Below are 25,611 nucleotides of genomic sequence, written 5' to 3' on the forward strand. Positions count from 1 at the left end.
TATATTTTCCATTCAGTTATACATATAAAAGGCTTTGGACATGTATCTCTTGATCTATGATCACAATGGATTGTATCAATTGTTTTTGCTGTCGCCATATTTAAGGCTTAATCATTACAAATGTGGCTTCAAAACAGCTACAGCAAAACTGGAAACCTGAAATAACTCATAATTCACAATTTAACTTTTTTTCTAATTGAATATATGTACAATTTCACTTCCAATTTGTGATTTAGTACAAACATGAACTTTGTGAGAACCCAAAGATTTATCGTTTGGTGAATAAAAGTATACTTAAAATAAGCTGTACCATAAGAAAGCAAGAATAAAAACAATATTAAAGAGAAAGGTACCCTTACAAGCAAATAATGGTATTTCCTCATGTTGATGATTCCATTTGTCATCATATCATATAAGGAATGGGAATAGGAAAATGATTTACCCTCAAGGCTAAGTTTAGTTGGAAACTACATGAAGACAAGCATTATAATGACAAAGAAATAAAATTTCAGAGAAGTTAAATTATGCCCCAGTCATACAACTAAAGATGGCTGAGTTTTCTGTAGAGCAATAGTTGGTCTAAATATCACACCTAATTTGAATATTAGCAGAATTATAAGAATTAGAATATTCTATCAAAAATCTCATTTCTCCATTCACGCCACAAATATTTATAGAGTGACCACTATAAGCATGGACCTGTACTAAATGATAGGAAGCCTTATTTATCTCTCTGCCTAACTTTCCCTATAAATAATCCGAGTAAGCCAAATTTCTGTATAAAATAAACCTATTTTAATATTTTTTCTATATCCTAATTTTATACTCTCATATTTTTTGCAATGTTAGAAAAGTAGAAAAGATACAAGATAAACAAAAAAGCCATTCTAAGCTTCTAGAGTAGTCTCATAAGAGCATGTGTACTTACTTTTCCAGACCATTATTGTTTTAGTTTGAGTTCCCTGGGGAACAGACTCTGTGACAGAAATTTACATGTAGTATTTTCTTGAAGTATGCTCTTAGGAATAAGATCTAAGGAAGTGAAGGAAGAATTGGGCAGAAAGAAAATTTGAACTGTGTTACAGTGACAACAGGGGACTCAGGAGATCATATAGTAAGTTCTAGAGCTGGGATGACTTTTCATATGTGCCTGGAATTGAGGCAAAAGGACTGAGTCCTTGAAACCCCATAATGACCAGTCATTGGATACAGGGGTGCTTCCAAGGAGGAGGTATCGATCTTTTAGCAAGGCAAGCCCCTTTAGTTAAAGACAATTGCTAAAGAGGACTCAACTATGAACCAAAAGTAGCCAATATACCTGACAATTGCAGAAATAGTGCCTAGATCATGAAAGGAGACATCTGGGCAGTACACCAAAATATCTACTATAGTACATCCTCAACATAATTTGAGTCCAATTACTTTGTATAATAAGTTTTCCCCCATTTAAGAACAGCTCAAATGTATACTTTTCCAACAAAACTTGTAAGAGGTAAGTTAGTAGGGAAAAACTATAGCTTCTGATCTAACAGTTACCATCGATACTCAACATAATCCACTCTAGATTCCCCTCATCCTCACCTAGTGCCACTACTGGGGTAGAGTAGCCCAGCATTTTATCCTTGAAGATTCTGAGTCACTGGTCACCATACCCTTCTAAGACAGTAACTGCCAGTAACTGCTCTGTTTTCATACCTATCATGAAAACTTGCCTGTATACCATAAAATGCCTTCATGGAACACTTGGGAGCCAAATGCATCCTTCTTGCCTCCATTATATAACAGTAGCCTTTCCTCCCACCGTAGTGATCAGAGCTAAATATCTTTGCCAACACAGTAACTTCTTTCTTTGCTTGCTGTTCTCTTGCCACAAGGTACTTGAAGCAACCAGAGAACATCTATAGCCTAAAATTTAATAGGACTCATGCTGTGTCTACTGGTAGATGCATCTCCTCTCTATGAAATAAGAACTCTAGTTTCTAAGAATCTAAAATGTGGGGTTGAAAAACACAAATTCCCCAAGTGGGCTACTTGTAATAATGATAAATTGGGTCACTCCTACTTTCACATCTCGGTTCTTGGAATTCTATGTCCCTATAATGATAGGGTGCATAGTGTCCAATTGGGTGCCTCAGCTGCAGCTTTAATATGCTGACCCATTGTTTTATAAGGCTTCTAAGATAGAATTTTCTTTGTTATAAAGTGAATCACTTAGTCCCATATGATGTTATATGAAATATCACGTCAGTAGACCAGACATTTTGTCAGCCCATGAGTAGTAATGCTAGCTGCAGCTCAGTGGCAGCAAATGCAAATATATACCAAGAATATGCATTGATTCCTTCCTGGACCTGCTCTAAGCCTAACTCAAAACTAAAAACTTCTAGTCACTTGTGAGTGGGTCAGGGAGCTATGCCCAAGTTGTGAGAATTATGAAATATAATAATTTGTCCTATACTTTGGAGGGGATTGCCCAGCAGGCCCCAGACTACTCTCTATGTAAAATTTCATTGATATAATGGAACAAAGAATTTTTGTAGAGTTTAAATCTCATCTCTAAAGATGTCACATCCTATTAACTATTTCCATAAATCTCCATGAGTCAACTCTCTGTGAGTCATACACACACATTCACAAACACACCCCTCTGATACTGCCACTCGTTACCTTACTTCAGATAGTTTCAGATGGTTAAGTGCTTTGACTCAGTTTCTATTATTTCAGAATACTATGATTTCCATTACTATTAGGGAGCCTAATTCTATAGTATCATCTCTATCACCACCTGCAGTCTACAGAGGATAGCCACCACTGAGAAACTCAGTTCTGGTTCCCTTCACCAGAACATTTCTTATTACCTTGGAAAATAGAAGTGCCCTGTGTATCCACAAAGTACATCTCTCTAGCATGCCCACTTCTCTCTTTTTATTTCTTTTTCTATTGTTTGTCATTTCTACATCACTTGGTATGGCCAAGCTTCTAAGAGCCAACTTAATTCCATTTTAGTCCATTTCCTGGCACCTTTAACAAAGTTAAATTCTATCATAGGAGAGAGTACTCCCATATCAGGAGAGTACTCCCTAATTTAACTTAGTATTCTATTCCTTGATTCAGTTATTCCCAGAATCCAGTTCCACACATTTTCTCCAGGCTCCTGCTGGTTCATGTTGCCAAGGCCCCTTCTCTTACATACTAAGTTGACCATTAACCTGGCTGGGTTATGTTATTACTTGATAAAAGGAGAGATGGAAGAGAACATTTGTTGTCTATATTATCTCCAAGAAGAATTATAATGCTTGTCTTCAAAAAAGAAGAGTGGGCCACTTCTGTAGGTTCACAGATTTAAAGGAATATGAGGTTTCCAGGTTTCCAAGTATGTTAACCGAAAAGTCCCCATCCCAAATCTCAGGATTCCATACCTTCCCAAGTAGAGCCCTGACCTTGATATAGCAGACTTGCAGAGTCTTGCCTGCAAGACTTGTTCTACTTCCTTCATAATTCAGTTTGAGGCCTGATTCTCAGCATGTTCTGAATTCCATCTGTAGAAGATGCATCTATTCCTGTAGTTTATCATTTACCTTTACTAAATGTGAGCAATAAACCTGGAGATCATTATTACCTTCAACATCTATACCCCTAAAATTTTGAATTATTCAAATGATCTTCTCTGATTGAACTTCCTCATCCTACAGCTTGATCTAGTGCCAATCCTGCTCTAACCTCAACATAATTTAATGTTGATTTTATTTTCCCTTCCTGAATTCATTCTTTTTTGTCTAAATCCATTTCAACTCTTTTCTTACAAGTATGCACAAATTCTATGGCCTTCCCAACTTTCACCAGAACAAATTCTCTTATCAACCCTGGAAAACCCAAATATTTTTTCTTTCTTTCCTTTGGACTACTGCACATTGCTGAAGAACATTCATGTAACAGTAGAAACCAGCTATAATAAAATTAATAATTTTCATCTTCAAAGTCTACTCAATATTTTCTACCCACCACTGTATTCACCAATTTCTCATAATTTGTCAATGGAATGAAGTTGTTTCAAAACCAATCTAATATATTATTGTAAGTTATATTTCAAACCAAATCTAATATAATCAATCCCTCATTCTCAATAGATAAACTCCTTTCTTTATAGAAAAGAAAAAAACAAAACAAGCCCATCTGAGATTTTCTCCTTCGGCTTCAGTTTACCTCCTATATATAATCTTTAACACCATTAGTCCTAATGTTCCTCAGTGAGAAAAAAGAATAGTTCTATTATTTTGCACACCAACATCTCCATTTATGATTTTTATTTAGGAGCTTTCTAACAACATAAACAATAATAGCTGCCATCTATTTAATGCTCACCTGCACAGTCACTAGGATAAGCACTTTAAATTAACTGTAACATTTAATTTTCACCATAATGCTTAATTATCCCCATTTAAGAAGTGACAAATTGAGGTTTACACACCTAATAAAGTTACACACCTAATAAAATAAATCCAAGTTTCAAACCCTAGTGGTCTAGTAGATTGACCAAAACTGCCTTCTTTCTTGCTAAACCTGTCTATTCCCATCATGTTCCTCTTGATCTCTATGCATGCTCAAGTATTTTTATCTTAAAACTACCTTCTTCAGTCTTGATTTCTCTTCAAACCACCACTCTAGTTTCTTCTGCTCTTTTATGGTCAAGCTCCTTAGAAAAATAAGATGTAAGCCCTATCCGCCTCAACTTTCTCATCTCCAATTAATTCATCAATCTTCTACTGTCTGCTTTTTCTCATTAATCTAATAAAATCACCATCAATCATTTCCTGAAAACTAGTAGCCACCTGTCAATCCCATCCTGCTTAACCTCTCTGTGGCATTCCATTCTTTTCTTATTTTAGAGTCAACTTCTCTTGATTCATGATACTATTCTTGTTGGCTTTCCTCTTAAGTCCTCTACTTTTCAGTCTTATTTACTATTGTCTCTCTCTCTCTTTTTTTTTTTTAATAAAATATTGGTCCCTGGCCATATGTCTCATTATCCCTCCCTTATATGCACCTCACTACAAAAACTTTAAAGAGCTTATCATTGTCCTGAAGAAGTTTATTGACCAGTTCACTGCGCAATAGTATATACAACACTCCAAACACATTTACAGAACTTCCAGTGACCAGATATAAATTACTATACAAAGCATTATGGTACATTAAGTGTTTGAGGAAGCACAAGATAGAAGATTCAGTTGTTTGTTAAGGTAATTCATTAAGGTAGATTTCTCAGAGGAGCTGTGTGTTGAGGAACCTGTGGAAAATGAATTCCCTCTCTCATCTATTTAACTTGGAAAAGATGATCATTCATTTTCCTTCATTCTCAAAGACAGCCAAAGAAAACAATTCAGCTAACTGCTTTAGTAATCAATCCAGTGTATTTAATGATCCTTCAACTATTTTAATTTAGTCATCCAGGAAATAATAAAGATTGTCTGGTGAAGTTCAAATTCATAGTCTTTACCATCACTTTGCACATGATCCACATTATAACCAATTAAATAAAATTTTTTCATCTTTTATCAAATGCTGGAACACATAGATTTAAAATTGGCTGAATATTCTTTTTATAAATGACTTATTCATGTGCTCAAAGCCAATCTATGGACTTCATACATTTCTTTGTCTTCTCCAGGCCCCATAGTCATACTGTCATAACTATCCAGAGTTGGTGTCCCACAGAGTTGTTTTAAACCACATGTTTTTTATTAGCAGTGTAACCTTCTGTTGATTATTTGAAATGACTTTTCATTTTTTCATATATATAGTAGCAACAATTGCATGCACATACAATTAGTATATTATGGGAATCAATGAGATAATTTATATGGAAGAGTATGACCTAAAGAGGATATTCACTAAACACTGGTCTTCTCCCTTTCTTCCATTTCAATTGCAAATTGGGAATATTTTCTCTTTGTCCATTTTACCCATCACTTATATAAGAAATAAGCATTAATTTTGAAAAATAATCATTAAATCAAGTTGTTTCCAATTTGTTGGCATTATGAATGTATGGTAATATGCCTTGCACCTCAAATATATTGTAAATACATATATCTTCTGTTCAAGTCATTGTATGCTATCAGTGTAAGAGTTATGATAAAAATAATTATAAAGAAATTGCTAATCTATCACTATGATTTCTCAGACACTTTCCTGTTGTTTATTCTCTCCTTTCTAATTTACTTAAGAAATATTTATATTTATATATAATATATATTTTATTACAAAGAAGCTAGTAAAATTAAAAATCCAAGTAGGAAAATGTACAAGGAAAATTATGCCTATGAGAATTTAGTAGACACTAAAAATTTGAAAATATATGTTTTATGGGAGTCCATATAAAATATAGAAAAGACCCTCATAGAAAAAAATAGTTAAGTTACCAAGATATCTCTAAAACCCAGTAGCAGGGATCCCTGGGTGGCGCAGCGGTTTGGCGCCTGCCTTTGGCCCAGGGCACGATCCTGGAGACCCAGGATCAAATCCCACATCGGGCTCCTGGTGCATGGAGCCTGCTTCTCCCTCTGCCTGTGTCTCTGCCTCTCTCTCCCTCTCTCTGTGTGACTATCATAAATAAATAAAAATTAAAAAAATAAATAAATAAATAAAACCCAGTAGCAATGAGGTGTTGGTATGGAGAAAGCTTAAAATTGGTAGCCACCGGGAAGCTTTCAGGTAGGCAAAGGTAATTTAATGATAAAAAATGTAGTGCTTTTTTGGGCAGAAAAAATGAATGTACTTTTTTTTTGGTCCACTAAAAATGGCTTCCTTTCTAAGAAGTAAAAGAAATGGATTTGAAGGAGATCAATATTACTTGAAGAACAGAAGAAACATGTAACTTTAAAACCAAGTCCATTTGGGATTCATTCTAAAGGTGAAGAAAATGGCAAATGTTAGGCGAACTCTCTATCAGCTATAATTCACATCTCCCAGGAAATTGGGATGGGACCTACAGGCTACAAAAAAACAAAAAAACAAAAAACATAGCTTTACATAAAAAAAAAGAACCTTTAAACCATAATGAAGGTCTTGTTACTTTTATTTTCAGAGAGCAGCAGTCTTCTAGAATATGCTAGAATTTTCTCTGACCCATTTTATCTCAGTTTTCAGTTATTGGATCTAAATGGTATGTCTCCTTTAGCAATTTCTAAATTTTTAAAGTTAACATTGCTTTGCATTTAAGATGCTTTGGCAGGGACTGTAATGAGAATTTTAAATTTGAGCAAAACCTCTTGAAGTTCTAAATGAGGCCATCAAAGAGAACATTCACCAGATGGAAACAGTGATTGATCTAAAGCCTCCAGTCTTGTTTTTAATCTCTTGTTTTCCAGCAAAGAGAAATTTTGCAGAATCTTCTCTCTTCCTAAAGATTTAAACTAAAATACATAGTTAAAATAGAGGTACTATACTCTAGGTATATTTATAGAACAGAAAGTAAAAAACCTTATTTCATATCCCAATCAAGAAACAGAATACTCTAAAAAGAATATAGATACCTCTAGTTGGGGTTTCTGTTCTGTTGCTAATCCTAAGTCAATTTTTCACTGCTAGATGGAGTGTACTGCCCAAGTTCTCATGCCCCTAGATGATGACCTATATTTGAGCCTAAGATTGCTCACCAAGATCTATAACTTCCTCTGATTCCTTGAAACACTGCTAGACTGCATTTCTCAGCTCCCTTCCAACTAGGCAGAGTTCTCCTCACTCTCTCCTTTTCCCATGTACCAGCTGAGTAGAGACAATGCTAAGAATGTAGAGGGCAGAGGTACAACTATAGAGAGTCTGGATGCTTAATTTGCCCCATGGATGTTAAGCTTTTCTATAAATAATAAATAAATTTTGGCAACCATCAGTTCGTTCTCTGTATTTACAGGGTGCCAAATTAAATATGTAAGATTTTTGTATATTAATTATATTTCAATGAAGTTATTTTAAAACTTAAAAAACTAAAAAATGAGCTTTACATTCTACTATATGCAATTTTTTATGAATATTCAATTACAGAATGTAATACCACACCCAGCACATGACATATAATAGGTATTTAATATAATAGGTATTTAATATATGTTTGCTAAATTTTACTGCTTTTTAACACAGTGATAATTACTCAGATAAACCTTAGATAAAATAAAAATAAATAAACTCTCATTGTGTTAAGCCACTAAAATTCTGGGTTTATTATTGCAGTTAGCCTAACCTTTCACACCACATCTCCTTGAGAATTCCATACAAACATAACGAGAGAATTCAATGAAGAAAAAATTTGGAAAACAGACTTCTGCTCTAAGGTAATTTTACAAGTAAAATGTCTGATGTGGGTTTAAAGGTTTTTAAAATTCTTAGTGAAAACAATGACCAACCCCATCATTAGTATCTGTAATGCATAATTTTATGTGTCAAGTTGACTAGGCCACAGAGCCCAGATATTTGGTCAAACACATCTGTATATTGCTATCAAGCTATTTTTAAGATGGGATTAATATTTAAGTCATTAGACATTGAGTAAAGCAAATTACCCTCCATAATATGGGTGGGCCCCACGCAATCAGTTGAAGGTATTAAGAAAAAGAATGCTCTACCCTGAAGGGAAGAGAATTCTGTCATAAAACTGTTTTGGGATTCAGTTTCAGCAACAACTCTTCCTGGGTTTCTAGTCTACTGTCCAACCTTACAAATTTCAGACTTGCCAGCCTCCATAATCATGTGAACCAAATCCTTATAATCTCTGTCTCTCTCTCTCCCTCTCTCTCTCTCGTGTGTGTGTTTTTCCCTGTGCGTATTTTTAAATAAATATACAGGTTATAGAGGTTATAACAGAGATCAAATGTGAAAAAACACAAAATTGCTAATTAGTCAATGTCAAGTAAAAGGGCATCCTATCTTCATTTTGGAATTAATACACTTGTCATAGACATATGTTTAGATGTTCTTTATGAGTCCTGCTACTGTTTATTGTATCTAAGTTTATTTCACCTTTTCTATTACAATTATGAACAATGAGTTAAAATTTAAAAAGGTTGACCCCAGAAAGTTCAAACAGAAAAACACATGCACATGAACTGAAAGCAATAAACCTTTTTTGAAAATTACTTACTGGGTTCTCACTTCAGCAGTGCATATACTAAAACTGGAATAATACAAAGAACATTAGCATGACCCCTGTGCAAAGATAACACAAAAATTACTTAGTAGATGTCTTCTTATACTGGGCACTGTGGTAAGCTTGAGTAATCTAAAACTTACAGAAACATGGCTCCTATATATAGTAAGTCAGATTTCCAAAAATAGCAGTAAAAATACCTGTTAACCTTCATGTGTTTTTACTGTGTAATTTTGATATTCCTGCTATTTCTCCCAATAGCAGGGAGGTAGAGTTTGCTTCCTTCTCTTGAATCTAGATGACCTTTTACCTCAACAAATATAGTATGTCAGAAGTAATATGATGTAATTTTCAACACAAGAATATAACAATGCTGTTTTTCTGTCTTAATGTCTTGAGGCACTTCGGGGGAAGCCAGATGCCACATAAGCAGTCCAACAATCCTAAGATTTCTATGCTGAGACCAAACTACTCACATGGAAAGGAAGATGGCAGAAGAGTAGGAGGACCCTAGGCTCACCTTGTCCCATGAATACAATTAGATAACTATCAAACCATCATTAAAAATACCCCAGAAATGAACCTGAAGGCTGGCCAAACAAATTCCACTAAATTCTACTAAAGATAGAGAAGAGGCCATATTGAAGAAGGGAAGAAATGTGAAGATCTGGTTTGGGAGAAATGGACTGTGGTAACCACGGTTGCAGAGAAGGTTACAGAGAAAATGAACCCCCATGGCAACTGACATAGAATGTGGGAGGGGCCAAATTTCATGAGTTCTTGCAACCAGTAGGGCTTACAACCTGGAGTAGGCTTGGCTCAGGGAGAGCCCAGGGTGTTGGGGCTGCTCTTGTAGAGAAGACCAGGCAAACAGTCTGCAGACCTACAGTGTGGAAACAGTGATCTGTTATTTGCACATCTCAGAGTGTGTCTCAGGGAGGCAGCATTCACAGAGACTCCTCCAAGAACAAAGGAATTGACAGGTACCATTTTCCTCTTCTTACCCCTTAGCATAAGCACAGGGCCACTTGCGGGAACCAGCATAGTACCATTCACTAACTACCTAACTTGTTTATACCAAGCCTTGCCCTCAATGAGCTCCAGTGGAACCTCCCTTCCCCAGAAATACCTATCTCAGTCCCAGTCTGGTGGGCTCCTTCCCCCGAAGACCAGCCCAAGCCCCTGCCCATACATGTCTCCCAATCCAGATGTTTTGCAGGGCCTCAGATGCAGCAGCAATGGTGACAGGTCTCATTTCACAAGCAGACAAGAGCAAACCTAGTTCAAACTCACCACATTAAGGCCAAGGATCAAACACTACCTACAAAGGACAGAAAACTTCGGTAGATGATTGGCCTGAATGATAAAGGAGCCAGGGCAAAATAGCAGAGCATACCCAGCACACATTGGAGACCTTAGCACCAGACCTGGGGAACAGGGGACACTATACTGCAGGCTATATAGGACCTCTTCTCCATAAAGACATTACCCTCAAGGAAAGATGTAGCTGACTTTTCTAACACAAAAGGAGGCACAGAGACTTAGATGAAATGAGAAGATAGGGAAATTTATCCCAAATGAAAGAACAGGACAAAGTCACAGCCAGACATCTAGGTAAAACAGATACAAGTAACATAAAACAGATATAAGTAACATACCTGACAGAGAATTTATTTTTTTAAGATTTACTTATTTATTTTAGAGAGAAAGAGAGAGCAAGAGGGAGAGAAGGGGCAGGGGGAGAGGAAGAGAATTCTCAAGCAGACTCCCCAGCAAAGCCCAATATGGCTCAATACCAGGACCCTAAGATCATGATCTGAGCCAAAATCAAGAGTTAGATGCTTAACCAACTGAGCTACCAGGCACTCCAAAGTAATGATCATAAAGATACTCACTAGAATTGAGAAAAGAATGGAAGACAACAGTGAGACTATTAATACAGACATGAGGAACACCATAGCAGAAGTAAAGGGCTCAATAAATGAAATGAGAAACACACCTGATGGAACACTGGGCTGGAAGAAGCAAAGAAACAAATTGGTGACTTAGAAGACAGAAAATAATCTAAATGAACAAAAGGGAAAAAGTCATATAAAAAAACAAAATAGACTCATGGTACTCAGCGACTCCATCAAAAGTAATAATAGTCACATTATAGGAGTCCCAGAAGAAGAGAGTGAAAAGGGGGCAGAAATTTTATTTGAAGAGATAAGAGCTGAAAACTTCCCTATTCTGGGGAAGGAAAGATATATCCACATCCAGAAGGCACAGAGAAACCCCCCCACCACACACACACACATAATTCAACAAAAGTAGATCAATATCAAGACATATTGTAATTAAAATGGCAAAACACAGTGATAAAGGAAAAAATATTAAAAGCAACAAGACAGGGAATCCCTGGGTAGCTCAGCGGTTTAGCGTCTGCCTTTAGCCCGGGGAGCGATCCTGGAGACCCGGGATCGAATCCCACGTTGGGCTCCCGGTGCATGGAGCCTGCTTCTCCCTCCTCCTGTGTCTCTACCTCTCTCTCTCTCTCTCTCTCTCTCTATGTTTATCATAAATAAATAAATAAATAAATAAATAAATAAATAAATAAATAAATCTATCTATCTATCTATCTATCTTAAAAAAAGAAACAAGACAAAAAAAAAAAAAAAGACAGTTACATACAAGGGAAACACCATAGGGCCATCAGGGGATTTTCAGCAGTAACTCTCTAACCCAGAAGAAAGTGGCATGATATACTGAAAGTGCTGAACAGGAAAAATCCACAGCCAAGAATTATCTAGCCAGCAGGCTATCATTCAGAGCAGAAAGAGAGATAAACAGATTCCCAAACAAAAACTAAAGCAGTTCATAACCACTAAATAGCTCTGCAAGAAATATTAAAGGGGACTCTGAGTAGAGAGGAAAGATCAAAAGTGACAGTATAAAAGTAGGAAACATAAAAGCAGTAAATGGAAATTTTTGTAAAATAATACAGAAGTCACAAAATAAAAATATGTACAATATAACATATACCTAAAACATGAGAAGTAGATAAAGAGTGGGTTCAAACTTAAACAACTATCAACTTAATATAGACTGCTACATGCAGAAGATGATATACAAAAACCTAATGGTAACCACAAATCAAAATCACTAATAAACTTGCGAAGAATAAAGAGAAAGAAATCCAAATCTATCAGTAAAGAAATCCAGCAAACCATGAAAGGAGAAAGACAAAAAGAATCAGACAAAATCTTTAGAAACAACCACAAAAACAAGTAACAAAATGGCAATAAATATATATCTATCAATAATTACTTTGAATGTAAATGGACTAAACACTCCAATTAAAAGACACAGGGTGACAAATGGAAGAAAAAAAAGGACTCATTTATATGCTGTTTACGAGACACTAATTTTATACCTAAAGACACCTACAGATTGAAAATGAGAGGACAGAAAAACATTTATCACGCAAATGGATGTCAAAAGAAAGCCAGAGTAGCAATTTTTATATCAAACTAGACTTTAAGCGAAGAATGTATGTAACAAGAGACAAAGACAGAGACTATATAATAATAAAGGGGCAATTCAACAAGAAAATATAACAATTGTAAATATTTATGCATCCAATACAGGAGCACCCAAAACATAAGACAGTTAATAATAAACATAAAGGAATAATTGATAATAATACCATAATAGTAGGGGACTTTAACAACCCACTTACATCAGTAGATAGATAATCTAAACAGAAAATCAACAAGGAAACAATGGCTTTGGATGACACACTGAACCAGATGGACTTAACAGATATATTCAGAACATTTCATTCCCAAACAGCAGAATACACCTTCCTTTCCAGTGCCCATGGGACATTTTCCAGAATAGACCACATATTAGGCCACAACACAAACCTCAACAAATTCAAAAAGATCATAATCATACCATGCAACTTTTCTGACTACAACACTATGAAACTAGAAGTCAATCACGAGGAAAAAAAATCTAGAAAGACCTCAAATATGTAGAAGTTAAATAACATGCTACTAAACAATGAGTGGGTCAACCAGGAAATCAAAGAAGAAATTTAAAAAGTATGTGGCAACAGGGATCCCTGGGTGGCGCAGCGGTTTAGCGCCTGCCTTTGGCCCAGGGCGCGATCCTGGAGACCCGGGATCGAATCCCACGTCGGGCTCCCGGTGCATGGAGCCTGCTTCTCCCTCTGCCTGTGTCTCTGCCTCTCTCTCTCTCTCTCTGTGACTATCATAAATAAATAAAAATTAAAAAAATTTAAAAAAAAAAAAAAAAAAAAGTATGTGGCAACAAATGAAAATGAAAACATAATTGTTCAAAATCTATGGGATGCAGCAAAAGCAGTTCTAAAAGGGAAGTTTACAGCGATACAGGCCTAGCTCTGAAAGCAATAAAAATCTCAAATAATCTAACCTTACAACTAAAGGATCTAGAAAAAGAACAACAAACAAAATCTAAAACCAGCAGAAGGAAGGGAGTAATCAAGATTACAGCAGAAATAAATGATATAGAAACTTAAATAAATAAATAAACAAACAAACCCCACTAACAACAATAAAACAGATCAATAAGACCAGGAGCTGGAAATCAATAAAATTGATAACCTCTAGCTAGACTTATCAAGGAAAAAAAGACGAGACTGAAATAAATAAAATCACAAACAAAACAGGAGCAGTAACAACAAGCACCACAGAAACACAATTATAAAAGAATATTATGGAAAACTCTATGCTAACAAATTGGAAACCTAGAAGAAATGAATAAATTTCTAGAAACATACAACCTACCAGAACTGAAACAGGAGGAAACAGAGAATTTGAACAGAATGATTATCAGCAAAGAAACTCAATCAGTTTCAAAAACTCCCAACAAAGAAAAGTTCAGGACCAGATAGCTTCACAGGCAAATTCTATCAAACATTTAAAGAAGAATTAATATCTATTCTGTTCAAACTATTTCAAGAAACAGTAAAGGAAAACTTCCAAATTCATTCTAGGAAACCATCATTACCCTAAAACCGAAATCAAATAAAGACACCACAAAGAGAGAGAACCACAGGCCAATATCTTTGATGAACACAGATGCAAAATCCTCAACAAAATACTAGCATACCAAATCCAACAATACATTAAAAAATCATTAACATTATCAAGTGGGATATATTCCTGAGTTGCAAGGGTAGGTTCAGTATTCAAAAATCAATCGACATGATACATCACATCAACATAAGAAAGGATAAGTGGTTAAGTATGATATGATCCTTTCACTAGATGCAGAAAAAGCATTTGACAAAGTACAACATCCATTCATGACTTTAAAAAAAACACTCTCAACAACAATAAAACAAAACAAAAAACTCAACAAAGTAGGTTTAGAGGAACCACACCTCAACATCATAAAGGCCATATATGAAAAACCCACAGTTAACATCATCAATGAGGAAAAACTGAGAGCTTTTCTCCTAAAGTCAGGAACAGGAAATGCTGTCCATTCTCATCAGTTTTATTCAAAACAGTACGGAAGTCCTAGCCACAGCAATCAGACAATAAAAACAAGTAAAAGGCAACCAAATTGGTAACAAAGAAGTTTTCACTATTTGCAGATGACATGATACTACATGTAGAAAACCCAAAAGACCCCACCAAAAAACTGCTAGAACTGATAAGTGAACTCAGTAAAGTCACAGGATACAAAATCAATGAGCAGAAGACTGTTGCATTTCTAGTTACTAATAATGAAGCAGAAAGAGAAATTAAGAAAACAATCCCATTTACAATTGCACTATAAATAATAATTGCATTAGGAATAAACCTAACCGAAGTAGTAAAAGACCTCTACACTAAAATCTATAAAACACTGATGAAAGTAACTGAAGGTGACACAAAGAGCGGAAAGATATTCCATGCCCACAGATTGGAAAAACAAGTATTCTTAAAATGTCTATACTGCCCACAGCAATCTACACATTTAATGCAATCTCTATCAAAATACCAAGAGCATTTTTCACAGAGCTAGAACAAACAAAACTAAAACTTGTATGGAACCACAAAAGACCACAAATAGCCAAGGCAATCTTGAAAAAGAAAAGCAAAACCAGAGGTATCACAATTCCAGTTTTCAAGTTATATTACAAAGCTGTAGTGATCAAAACAGCATGGTACTGGCACAAAAATTGACACACAGGTCAATTGAACAGAATAGAAAATCCAGAAATAAACCATCACAATTTGGCCAATTAATCTTCCACAAAACAGAAAAGAATATCCAATAAGAACAAGACAGTCTCTTGAACAGATGGTGTTGGGAAAACTGGACAACAACATGCAAAAGAATGAAACTGGTCTATTTTCACATCATACACAAAAGTTAACTCAAACTGTATTAAATACTTAAATGGGACTTGAAACCATAAAAATCCTAAAAGAGAGCACAGGCAGTAACTTCTCTGACATCAGTCATAACAAATTCTTTTCTAGATATGCTCCTTGTGGCAAGGGAAACAAAAGCAAAAATACACAATTGGGATTACATCAAAATAAAAACCTGCACAGCAAACAAAACAATCTGAAAAACTAAAAGGCATCTTAGGGAATGGGAGAAGATATTTGCAAATGACACCTCTGATAAAAGGTTAGTATCCAAAATACATTTAAAAAACATACAATTCAGCACCAAAAAATGAATAATCCAATTAAAACATAGGCAGAAGACATGAACATGTTTTTCTGAAGAAGACATCCAGATGGCCAACAGACACACATGAAAAGATCCTCAACATCACTCATCATCAGGGAAATACAAACCAAAACTACAATGAGCTATTACCTTACACTGCCAGAATGGCTAAGGTCAACAATACAAGAAACAACAGAGGTTAGTGAGGACATGAAGAAAGGGGAACCCTCTTCCACTGCTGGTGGAAATGCAAACTGGTACAGCCACTCTGGAAAAGAGCATGCAGGTTCCTTAAAAAGTAAAAAATAAAACTACCCTACTATCCAAAAATCATATTCCTGGGCATTTACTCAAAGAATACAAAAACACTAATCCAAAGAGATACATGCACCCCAATGTTTATAGCAATAGAGCATTATTTAATAACCAACCTACAGAAGCAGCCAAGTGTCTATTAACTGATGAATAAAGAAGAGTTGGCATATGTATATGAATATATATTCAAATATGTATATCCAAATATTATTTAGCCATAAGAAAGAATGAAATCTTGCTATTTACAACAGCATGGTCAGAGCTAGAGAGTATAATGCTAAGCAAAATAAATCAGTCGGACAAAGATAAATATACTCCATGACTTCACTTACATGTAAAATTTAAGGAACAAAACAAAAGGGGGGGGGAGAGCGAGGCAGTCAAGAAACAGACTCTTAACTATATAGAACAAAGGGGAAGTGGGTCAAATGGGTGATCAGGATTAAGGAGTGCACTTACTGTGATGAGCACTAGGTGATATTTGGGATTGTTGAATCATTATATTGAACATCTGGAACTAATATAACACTGTATGTTAAACTGGAATTAAATAGAAACAAAACAAAGCAAAAAACTAATTCACATGGACAGACCACATAGAGAAATCCTAAGTATATATGAAGAAAGAGAAAACAGCTTCACCTCCTCCAGTCCCCTGTGTTTCAATTCCATCCATGTGAGATAGTCAACTATTATGGACTGAATTATGACCTAAACAAAATTCACATGTTGAAGTCCTAGCCCCCAGAGTGACTGTATATGAAGACAGGGTCTTAATTAAGAGTAAGGACACCTGGGTAGCTTAGTCACCTGAACATCTTACTCTTGATTTTGACTCAGGTCAAAATCTTGGGTGGTGGGATCAAGTCCTGCCACAGGTTCCATGCCCAACATGGAGTCTGCTTAAGATTCTCTGTCTCCCACTCCCTCTGCCCCTCCCCCTGTTTGCACTCACTCTCTCTCTAAATAGGTAAATAAAAATTTTTTTTAAAAGTATGTAATTAAGTTTAAAATGAGGTCATAAAGGTGGGGCTTATATAATAGAACTGGATTCCCTTATAAGACAAGGAAGAGATACTGAAGATCTCTCTTTTCACTTCTGCACAAAGGAAAGGCCATGTGAGAACACAGTGAGATGTCAGCTGACTGCAAGCCAGGAAGAGAGACCTCACAAGAAACCCACTATACTGGCACCTTGATCTTGAACCTCTTATTATGGCAGTCTGATCATACTAATATGGAGACTTTGAGCCATAACCATACAGTCAAGCTCTCCCCAAATTCCTGACCCACAAAAAAACTGAAAGGTAAGAAAATGATGATCCTCATTTTAAGTCACAAAGTTTTGGTGTGATTTGTTACACAGAAATAGATAACTGAGACACTACTCTTGAGGCACTCATAGGGAAGATAAAATATAGAATTATACATCAAACTGCTATATTAGTTATGTATCAAATTCTTTGAGCCAGAAAGTAAGCAAAGAGGGAGAAGGGTTTTGTTTTTGTTCTTTTTTTTTGTCTTGTTTTTAAGTTTTTGTTTGTTTGTTTTTAGAGAGAGAGCACACCAGTGGGGAGAACAAAGGGAGTCAAGCAGACTGCACTGAGCACAGAGCCTAACTGGGGCTCCATCTCACAATCTGAGATCATGACCTGAGCTGAAACCAAAAGTCAGACACACTCAACTGACTGCCACCCAGGTGCCCCTTGAACTGGAAGTTTTTAAATATTTAATAACTGACCAGAGGCAGACCTAGGATGAAGACAGCTTAGGTGGGTTCAAACTGGAAGAAGTAATATTACTGAAGTAGATATTACTCAGATATGCTATGAATTATACTATATCCCCCAAATTTCGTATGTTGAAGCCCCAGCCACCTCCATGTGACTATATCTGAGATGGAACCATTAAGGAGGTGATTAGGTTAAATAAGGTCCTAAGAGTGGATCCCTGATGTAATAAAATTGGTGGCCTTATAACAAGATGAAGAAACACTATAGTTCTTTCGTCCGTAAGCCAGGAAAAAGGCCCTCATTGGAACCTGGGCATTCTGGCACCCTGATCTAAGACTTCCGGCTTCCTGAATTGCAAGAAAATAAATTCTTATTGTTTAAGTCATTCAATCTATGGCATTTTGTTATGATAGACTGAGCTTACTAGTACAGGTGACTTCATACTTTTTTTTTCAAACTTAATTAGATTGAGTGTCAAACCATTAGTAAATGTGGAGAAAAATAAAAATGTGTATATTATTTGTCTGATCAACACATTAGTCTATGAGCAACCCAAAGGCAGGAGTTATGTTCACTGAGGTACTCTCCAATAGCACCCAGATCATGGCCTCTATCTGAGCCATGGTAACTGCTGAAAGAAGGGAGAAAGGGAGGAAAGAGGAGTTAGGAAACTAAAATCTCTCAGTGATATAGAACCTAAAACCATCCAGTAGAATATCTAAAATAACCCAAAGAAAGAAATCTTCCAGAGATAATAAGTGGAATTAATGGAATAGAATCTGCCAAAATGGAGAAAACATCAAAGAATCATTGGGTTAAACAGAGTCAGTAGTACACAAAAGGCTGGTTTGGGGTTTTGTCTATGCCTTAGCCCACTCATTTTCAAAACTTTTTTCCTACTCATTATTCCCTAATAATTATTCATTGCTGGTAGAACTGCCTGTTGGGACCAGTCTTCAGTCTATGGCCTCCTGCTAATCCCTACCTTGCTTTCCAACCTCCAACAGGTCTTTCTTCTGCTGACTTTTCAGTGTTACTCCATAGACTTCCTTGAACTCAATGTTCAATTTTAAAATGTTAATACACATCTAGTTTTGGACACTTTCAAATGCAAAGACTGTAAATAAATGTGCACCTCATCCAAATCATTTTAAGAGGCTAAAACTTTTAAAAGGCCAACTACATGCAAAATAATCATTAAGAAGGAAAAGGCCATTTATTGTGTACTTAAGAATTCAACATGAATGCAAAGCAGGAGGTGAAAGATAAGCAGAAAGAGAAATCCCAGTCCAAGATCTCTCAGTAAAACATTTTTCTTTGTCTTTGTGATTGTAAGCATTCATTTATAATAAGTAGATTTTTTACTGAACTTACTCCAGACCAAATTTTCACCTGGCCTTTTTTTCTGCAATCAAATATCAAGGTGGGAAGACAGACCAGGCCAAGTCCTAATGCTCCTGCCTTCAGATCCTTTGATTCCATTACTCTGGGCCTGATTGTCCATAGGGTTTCACTGGAGGGAACAAACTGAACTAGAAATTCAGCTTCCTTTACACTGAATATAACTTTGTACTGACTTACTATTTAATCTTAGGTATAACTTGATCAGTCATTACTGCACAGTTTCCCCCAAAGGGTGTTACTATTTATTAAGATGGGATTAGATTTCCCAATTTACTTTTAATATAGACACATATTTCCTACTGGATCTCTCCTTGGATCTCTGTGGTAGTAAAACCTATTGGAATGTGGATTATGTATAAAGGATGCATATTTATTTCTGATTATGACCCAATTCCAAATACGTGGTAAGATTTGAGCCCTATGTTGCAGAATACACTAGAATTTTTCAGGGTCCTAACTATAAGCCACATAATTCATAACAAATCGGTAATACAGCTAAACCCTGAAAGAAAATAGGATTGAATTATGAACAATGAGCTGTGAAAACATTACTTTCTAGCTAGAAGGCAAAATTCTGAGTTTTGGGTTAAAATAGGTGACATCTATCTTATATCCTCCATGACTATTTGCAGACATGGGACAGCAGGACTATTCTTACTACAACGTATCCTCAAAACCAACATTAAATACAACTGGACAACAAAAGTCATTAATATTGATTGAGTCTGAATGAAAAGGTGTGCAATTGGCTCAAAAGGTAAATAATTTCTCTTGAACAATTGTATTGGATAAAACTATAATGTAATTTTTAAATTTCCACAAAACACACATTGAAATCAATATCCTTACTTGGCAAGTTAAATGTTGTACCATCTAATTCATATGTAACATTTAGAACTTTCTAATGCTTACAGAACATAAAATAACATACAGCGTTATCTGATAGAATAATGATGATTTCAAAGTTTAGTTTCTGATAGAAATATTTTAACATGCAACCCACTCGGTGCTACTTCAGATTTATAACTATTTTTGTTCTTGAGAATCACGAAAATAGGATTATCATGAACTTTTGTTTACATACCTAATGCAGCTAGATTTTAGCTTCTAGAAAAAAAAAATTTTCTGGGCTCTGATGACTCTACATGGATTTAGTCTGTCTCTATACCACTGTCATACTAATTTGACAATGGATCCTTTGTAAGTTTGTGATCTGGACTTCATGCTTACCCTGGCTTCACTTGGACTTCTTACTGTGCTCTGCTAGTTTTGGGGCCCTCTAGCATTTCTCTGCAACTTACATGGCAATGCTAACTTATACCACATCCTCACTTCTCACCCAGTATTTCCTGACAACCTGTGAATAATGAGTGAGACTTCACTGGGAGATGGCTTTGTGAAGAAAAATGAATAATTTACTTGGTAATCATGGTCATCTATCAGACTATGCATTTTTTCCTAATAAGTGATTTTGCTATGTTTGCTTAAAACTTATGCTGAATTTTTCATGAGTTGGATGAGTGCTTTCCAGCATCTGTTTATAATGTCAACCTTTTTTTTTTTATTTTTTTTTTATTTTTTTTTATGAAATGAAACCTTGGAAGATGAGAACAGAAAAACTGGGTGGTTAAAAAGATATATTACCTTTCAGAATGGGGGCTCTCTGTGCCTGAATTATAAGAGAAGGTCTCCAGAGGTTTCAGAGTGATTTAACTATTTTCAAATCTTCCATTCAAATGATCATATGCTGCTCAGCATATTATATGTCATTTGCAGACTTCTTCAAGACCAATTTGTACTGGATGTTTTGAAAGACAAGAATCATGGGAGCTGAGTACTTATATTCAAGTATTCTTGATGAGTAACATCTAAAGGTCTAAATACTAAAAACTCCTATTTAAAAGCTAGCTTTAAACCTTATCAAAGATGCTAGTATGTCTGAGAATACTAACAGCATAGGGGCACCTGGGTGGCTCAGTTGGTTAAGTGTCTGCGTTTGACTCAGGTCATGATCCTGGGGTGCTGGATTGAGCCCCTGCAAAGGGCTCCTGATCAGCATGGAGTCTGCTTCTCCCTCTGCCCTTCCCCCCGCCCCCCGCCATGCTCTCTTTCATGCTCTCTCTCAAATAAATAAAATCTTTTAAAAATAGAAAAGGCATAAGAGAATATTTTATTCACTGAGTGATTACTACTAAGGAAATGGGAGATTAAGCAGGAGAATACACTGTATAGAGCAGGGAATTTTAAATAATTAGCTTATAAAATAAGATACAATTTATACATTTCTAAGGAAGTTTGAATATTGTAAAGAAAATCATCTGCATAGTAATTTGCAGCTTCAAAACGTTTTTAAATGAGTATGGTTTTATATATTCATAATTAGAAATTCAGAATTGTAACTTATTTAAAAAATATATTCAACCTAAAAAACCTTTAACCTTTAGAAGCTTAGCAGACACAAAATGAAGGTAAGTGCACTTAGTTCTTTTTTTTTTTAATTTTTATTTATTTATGATAGAGAGAGAGAGAGGCAGAGACACAGGCAGAGGGAGAAGCAGGCTCCATGCACCGGGAGCCCGACGTGGGATTCGATCCCGGGTCTCCAGGATCGCGCTCTGGGCCAAAGGCAGGCGCCAAACAGCCGTTGCACCACCCACTAGGGATCCCCTGCACTTAGTTATTTAGTTCACAAGTAAATCAGTTATATTTGGTAAATTTATTTTGTTTCTGATGTATAATAATCTTTTGGCTTCTTTCATTAAAAAAAAAAAGAATCTAGTGGCACTCAAGTAATTCTATTGCAAATGAGTTATTGACTAAAATGTGAGCACATAAAGAGAAGAGAAAACATCTTATTTAAATTTGTATCACCAATGGCTAGCAAAGTGTTTGGCATATATTGGGCACACAACTAGCTGTGGCATGAATGTATAAATAGAAATATACAATTTTTCCACTACCAATGGAACAATGAAAATGATCATTTAAATATAAGGTTGTCACAAGGCTTAGTCCAAAATGAATTGGTCTTCGAAAAACTGTGGGTCTAACTTAGTACAAATAATAATGATCACAACTTAAAAATAAATTCTTACTTCTAGTAAAAACTTTACAGTTTAGCTTAGAAAATGAAAATATATGAAATCTGCAGTGTTTTATAATGTAGTAAACAATTATACATTATCTTGTTTGCTCCTTCCTCCTCGGATTTAGATCTTAATATTGTATTTTATTTATTCTACTTAAAGATAAATAGATACAGGAAAGTGTATAAAGAACTCTCACCCTAAATATACAGCGTGATTTTTTTTATATATTTATAGGCCTGAGTAATCATATCAACCAAGCTCAAGATAGAAAACATTTCTAGAATCCTATAAGCTTTCCACTGTTCTTCATTTGTTCTTACTGATTAATTCTCTTTTCTCATACTTCATACAGATAGAACCATAGAATAAATATGTCTTTATGTCTGGCTACTTTCTGTCAGTATATCTATAAATTTCACCCATATTATAACTTATACCAGAGTTGATTATTTTTTATTGTTGCATAGCATTTCACTGTATGAATATACCAATATTTATTTATCCATTCTCCTACTGATATTTATGATATTCATAAAACTGTGAACATTTTGCATAATACTTTTGTTAACATGCAGTCATTTGTCTTTTGTATATAACCAGGAGCGGAATTGTTTGGCCACGGGTTACATATAAGTAGAAGACACTGAACAGTTTTCTTTTTAATATCTTTTTTTTTAGATTTATGAGAGATACATAAGAGAGAGAGGCAGAGACACAGGCAGAGAGAGAAGCAGGCTCCGTGCATGAAGCCAGATGTGGGACTTGATCTCAGGACTCCAGGATCACACCCTGAGCTAAAGGCAGATGCTTAACTGCTAGCCACCCAGGCATCCCCTGAACAGTTTTCCAAAGTGGTTACACAATTTTATACTGAGACCAGCAACATACGTTCCAATTGTTCCTATGCTTGCCAAGACTTCATATTATCAGTCTTTTAAATTTTAACCATGAAGTAGATACGTAGTAGTATTTCATTGTGGATTATTCTCATTTTAAAAATGAAAAACTCAATTCAGAGCAACTACATCGCTTATCTATGATTACATTTATGGTATTAGCTATGACCCCTAATCTTAGTGTCTTGATTCTATATTCATTGTTGTACTTTTTCTGTTACACTATGCTAGTGTTCTTCCTTCCTTCCTCTTTTTTCTTTGCTCTTTTCTTATTTCAGTAATTTTGGTTATGAAAAATTTCAAACAGAGAAAAGCACAGAGGAATATATATAATTTGGATTTAACAATTGTTTACACTTCACCATATTTATGTATATTTTACTAAAAACTTAAAATTACATACTTCATGACATTTTACCCCTAAATATCTCATTATGTACTTCTAAAGTATAAGAATATTTTCTTATGTAAAATGAAAATTTTTATCTCAACTCAATTAACAATAAGCACCTGATGTTATCTAACACTAGTCTTTCAAATGTTTCCAATTATTATAAAAATATGTTTTACAGCTGTTTTGTTCAAAATAAAAATCAATAATAATTCAAAAGCAACTTTCAATATTATTACTATTATTATTGTTGTTATTTGGCAGAGTATAATATTAAGCCTATGTAAAAGCTTTTCTCTTCATACTAAAGTCTACATGGCATAGGTAAACATTCTATTATGTATTTATTTAACATTTATTAAACTATGATGTGTTCAGACACTGGGTGCAGTGTAAAAGAGTGGATATTACACCAAGATATCAAATATTGTTTCTTAAAAAAATACCCCAGTACTCAAGTAAAAGAATATGAAAAATGCAATCGATATGGAGAAAAGAATTAGCAAATTAAAGAAGTGATCTTGGTCTTTGTTCTTTAAAGGATTACTATTAATTATACAGTTTTTTTTCTCATGAATTTCCATTCTCAGTAGGAATTGATTAACCTTTTATTGCTACTATTATTACTAATGGGTGGAATACCAGATGAAAGGAGTCCGTATTCATTCTGAATAGAAAATCAAATGAAGCACACCATTCTCAGTGCAAAACTCTATTATGTTTTTATTGTTCCTCCAATTAAATTCTGAGTTTGTTTAAATATTCATGGTATATCTAGAGCAAATACATAAAATAAAAATGTACTGTTTTTTGGGGTATCTATTTTCTATAAAACCATGGGCCACATGGAAGAACAACCTAGATAGTCATAAAATAGCACAGCACTGGGGCACCCGTGTGGCTCAGTGGTTGAGTACCCGGGTTTGGCTCATTTGTGATCCCAGGGTCTCGGGTTTGAGTCCCACATCAGGCTCCCTGCATGGAGCCTGCTTCTCCCTCTGCCTGTGTCTCTGCCTCTCTCTCTGTCTCTGTGTCTCTCATGAAAAAATAAAATCTTTTAAAAATATAATAAATAAAATAGCACAGAGCTGACCAGCTGATTTAAGACGGCTGCCACTTCTTACCCCCATTAGTCTTAAAACTATTGACTACCATGTATTACCACCCAATTACTTCTAGATTATTTATATTTGCACAACTCTTACCTTAAAAAGGAGGGGGGGGGGGAGAATCAGGGATTCCTACCTGCAGGATAGGTTTCTTCTGCACTTAGAAGAGAAAAATGCAAACAACTTCTGAAGCAGTTGATCATGGTCCTCTTGGCTTTCTCTTAACTTCGTATCGTCCAGTTATCTCTGCGAAGTAGAAACTACCCATTTCAGTTTTCGCAACGTTCGCTGAGGCCCAGGGGCCGCGTCGCCGACGAGGGGAAGCGCGCTCCTCAGCCGAGGGTCATGAGGAGGGCGGGCCTGGACCTGCCTGCAGCTAGTTCAGTCCTGGATACGAACACAGAGAACGCCAGTCACACCCATGATGCTGTAGGTCACTCCGAGAGCGGACGACAAGCCCCCCAAAAAGCAATTGTTTTGCTTAACGAGAGTCACTGTGTCTCCACTGGCGTCCAGGGCGTCGGCGAGGAGCTGAGGCTTGTTTCCTAGTCTGGGGAGGCAGGGGAAGGTCGTCCGCCTTGAGTGGAAAGAACAGCTCTACAAAAACCAGAGGTTTGTTACTAAGACTTCTGCAGCGTACCTTAAATCCGAAACAGTTAAAAAAAAAAGTCATTCAAAACACACCACTTTAGAAATCAATAGCTTTGAAGCCACAGTAACACTTAAATATCCTTGACTCAGACGCATACATTTGGTCGGCTTGGAAAGCTAATTACACTTTCAACTTACTCTAACAGAATCTCAAAAAAAAAAAAAAAAATTTTTTTTTT

General features: G+C 35.6%; 2 long non-coding RNA genes and 1 other non-coding gene across 5 annotated transcripts in view; 2 read left to right on the forward strand and 1 right to left on the reverse strand.

Annotated features, from left to right (window-relative positions):
• LOC125755857 (uncharacterized) overlaps window positions 1-25,611 on the reverse strand; it is a 40,013-nt gene that overhangs the window by 14,092 nt on the left and 310 nt on the right. For 2 of the 3 annotated variants that reach the window (XR_007413301.1, XR_007413303.1), the window contains exon 2: window positions 24,918-25,378. This is a non-coding gene — a long non-coding RNA (uncharacterized LOC125755857). Of the gene's footprint in view, window positions 1-20,037; window positions 21,095-24,917; window positions 25,379-25,611 lie in introns of those variants that run through there. The other variant, XR_007413302.1, reaches the window with a different exon arrangement.
• Window positions 9,144-9,246, forward strand: LOC112645699 (U6 spliceosomal RNA). The gene has a single exon (XR_003127201.1). It is a non-coding gene; the product is annotated as a U6 spliceosomal RNA (small nuclear RNA).
• Window positions 9,464-25,611, forward strand: part of LOC112644498 (uncharacterized) — a 65,699-nt gene continuing 49,551 nt past the window's right edge. Inside the window, exons 1-2 of the long non-coding RNA XR_007413304.1 lie at window positions 9,464-10,125; window positions 17,269-17,466. This is a non-coding gene — a long non-coding RNA (uncharacterized LOC112644498). The remainder of the gene's footprint in view (window positions 10,126-17,268; window positions 17,467-25,611) is intronic.

Source organism: Canis lupus, chromosome 1, assembly GCF_003254725.2.
Source record: "Canis lupus dingo isolate Sandy chromosome 1, ASM325472v2, whole genome shotgun sequence".
Taxonomy (NCBI): Eukaryota; Metazoa; Chordata; class Mammalia; order Carnivora; family Canidae; genus Canis; species Canis lupus.